The sequence below is a fragment of the Phoenix dactylifera genome, chromosome 9, assembly GCF_051530095.1.
Source record: "Phoenix dactylifera cultivar Ajwa chromosome 9, Ajwa_hap1_PhDact_Kaust_v1.1, whole genome shotgun sequence".
NCBI classification, from domain to species: Eukaryota; Viridiplantae; Streptophyta; class Magnoliopsida; order Arecales; family Arecaceae; genus Phoenix; species Phoenix dactylifera.
Window position 1 is genome coordinate 26,860,192 of NC_143198.1, and position 3,529 is coordinate 26,863,720.

The 3,529-nt window shown below is 42.5% G+C and overlaps 1 pseudogene; it reads left to right on the forward strand.

Annotated features, from left to right (window-relative positions):
• The first annotated feature begins 2,225 nt into the window (after positions 1–2,225).
• Positions 2,226–3,320, forward strand: LOC103715017 (uncharacterized; annotated as a pseudogene).
• The last annotated feature ends 209 nt before the right edge of the window (positions 3,321–3,529 follow it).

Below are 3,529 nucleotides of genomic sequence, written 5' to 3' on the forward strand. Positions count from 1 at the left end.
AATTTATTATTATTTTTAATTTTAATAATTATTTATTAACAAAAAAAATATTTCCTTGGGTCCCACAAATGCATCACTTGCAAGACTTAATTTCTACGCGAGGAAAGCACCAAATAAAACTAATAAATATGCATCATATCTGGCAGAATTAACCATGCCAATACAAGCTGTTCCAAAGCCTTATCAGCAATTCTGCCCTTAACGAGTTTTTTTTAATCATAAATAATATTTAACAATTTTATTTGTCTTTTGAAGACATGAAGCATGACTGGAATACGAAGGATGGCAGAGCAACAAGTGTATGGTTGAATCCTACGACATCATTCCATGAGTGCTTAACTTCGCTTGAGTTGGTGACCTTGAGTTCCGAGCCACAGAACTTTAATAAACTCTGCTACTTCAGTGCTTGTACTTTGGTAGTATTTATATTTTAAAGAACTGTTAGCGGAGTAAGCTGCTTTGTCTAATGAAATCATCCTTGAAGTTTTAAAGAATGTTCTCAAAAAGAAACATCAATAATATTAGTTGGCGAGCCTTCCAGATTTTTTTTAATTACCTTAGCAGTTTCTTGCTAATAAGCCAACGATTGGAAGAGAGGCTGGAAATTAACCCTAGGTTTGATCGTACAAATCAGATGGCCAAGTTGACGATACAATGACCATATAAAAATTAGTAATATTTATTGTCCATATCACATCCATGTATTTAATATGTTCTCTTTGTTCACAAGTTTATATGAAACACTCCACATCCAAGTATGGGATACAGGTTGAGATTATATAAAGAGTATCCATACCATTTGATTTACAAATTCAATTGCCACTCCTTAGCTTATTGTATAAAATGATTGGATAATCTAAGAATTTGGATAATTGTTGGTTAATGACATTTTGGAATTCATTAGAGAGATGTAATCAAGTGAGGAAAATGAAGTTGGTAGATTTCAAAAACCAAAAGGAAAGTTAGCTATATTTTGACTCCTGGGAAGCATTTCCTAAGTATTTGACACACATAATTCCTGCTTTATTTCTGCACTCCCGCTATTGTTCTCACAAAGATGAAAGGGGGAGAGAGACAAATCAATAGAAAGATATGTGGGGAGAAAGAGAGAGGGAGAACCGAAGACAAACTAAAGCACAAGCACACCATTATCATCAACAAAATCCATAAGCGTTTCTTTGAACTAGTCAATTTGTTCTTTAGTAAGTCATACAAGTCATAATAATTGAAATAATTTTTGATCAATTTGATTACCTAGGAGTAACTTGAGAAAAATTCAGGAATGATTTAAGAATTTTTCATACGAGAGCATGGGCTTGTGACTCAACCCAACCCCGACATGATAGATTATTTATCCACGCCAACTAAAATACCTATGTTTTGACAAAGATTCCATGATTGAAATATGAAATCGAGTGGCTCATGATAAAAGCTTAGGTTATCAGAAAATTTTTAACTCATTCAGGATACTTGAAACTAGTTTTTGAAGAAAATACCCAAAATGCATAGGGAACTTCCATTTTATAGATGGCTTGCATGGCACGGACGCTACCCATTTGAGACCATCAATACCTGTATAAGTGGACCCTAGTGAAGGCATGGGAACAACGTAGTCAGTGAACCTTACAACCTCACAAGCACACCACTAGCTTCCATAGCATCGTCCTGGAGCATAAATCTTGTCCCATAAAGCAAGAGCGCCATGGTACCAGACATGCATGCTAAACTAACAAACAACCCTCACAAATAACTCCATAGATGTCCAAACAAAGTATAGCATCGTTCACTTTTGAATTGTTTCCCTCCACCAGGCCTACCGAACGAGCATATACCCCCCCATCCACATATTAGACTAAACACGATTACTCGAGACTAACCAGGCTTCGCATTAGTCGCTGTGTGCTATTAATCACAAAATGTAAAATTTGATGTGCTAGTTTCATGCCGGATCTTCTCAAATCGTTCTCGTAAACCCTAACAAGAAACCACATCAGGTTAAGCTATGTAACATTGTGTGAAATCTTTGAATTACTTAAGCCATCCTCTTTGTATGTTAATTAGGGGTTGTTGGGTGTTGTGGGGACTTGATCACTTCAGTTAGTGAATTAATAAATAAAATCAATTGGAAATAAAGAGGTAAGCTCACCAGAGGTGCCTACATCTCTGAATTTTCAGGTGAAAAAGAGTGCAACTTATTCCTATCATAAAAGGAAGAGCTACACACTCCCAAGGAGCTTACTCTTGCTTCCCGCTTCCCACGCTCTTCTCCTCTCCTCCATCTCCTGTGCGATATCTCCAGCTCCACACGGTCACCGCGGATAGCTCGACCTCGCCATACTCCCTCTTGATCTTCGCTCTACCGTCCGATCCGGTCATGGACCCCGTGAAGGCGGAGAAGGAGACCGCGATGCGGCGCTACCGCCGCCTCCGGAAGATCGCGAAGCTCTTCCGCCTCCTCGAGGCCTTCGCCGCCCTCCTCTTCCTCTCCTGGTCCTCTGCCCGCCTACCCGCCGCCGCCCGCTTCTCCGGCTACTTCCTCCGCCGCCTCGCCGCCGTCATCCTCAGCCCCCGCTTCGTCTTCCTCCTTGGCAACGCCATCGTCCTCGTCCTCTTCGCCAAGTCCCGCCAACTCTCTTCCTCCGCCGACGACAGCGATGGCGGCCTCTACGACCAGTTCCTCGAGTCCCGCCGCCGCATCGGCTTCTCCCCACCGCCGCCGAGGACGACGCCGGCTTCGCCGGAGGAGGTCGTGTTCGAGGACAAGGCGGTGTGCATGGAGACCCGCCCGTGCCGGAGGAGCGGATCGGAGAGGATCGTGCGCCGTCGGAAATCGCTGGAGCGCCGGCGGAAATCGCTGGAGCTCCGGCGTGCGGAATCGGATGTGGGGCCGAAGGGAGAGAAGCCTCCGCAGCCGCCGCCCACGGCGGCGAAGGCAGCGGTGAAGGAGGAATGGGAGACGAGCACCGACGACGCGGAGGAGTTCCGGCGCACGATAGAGGCGTTCATCGCGAAGCAGACGAGGTTTCATCGCGAGGAGTCGATGGCGATCGTCTGGGCCGAAGGACCATCTCCTCCGCAGGATCACCAGAACCTAATATTTTAAAATAGCATTGTATAAAATAATCTGAGAAAAAAAATGGAATTTTTAATTTTTTTTCTCTGTTTTCCTTTTTTTTTCCTTGATAAATCTGTACCTTAGTCTGTACAGACCGTACTGGAGTGCAGAAATGGACGAAATTGCCCTTGTTTATTTGTACCAATCTTGGTTAGTGGAAGGACATGTTCGTAAATTAATGAGCATTTTATAATTAAAAGTGATATATTAGGCTATAAAATTTTATTATTTGTATTTTTTTCTAAAATGAAAGGTACATACCATGAATACATCCAAAACAATCAACATATAACATATCTCAGAATGCATTCACTCTTTCCAACTCAAAAGGTGTACCCAAATAGTTGATGATCTGAAAGACCACCTTATCTCTGACCAAAATTTGTATTCAAATTTTTGCCATCCACCTGACCA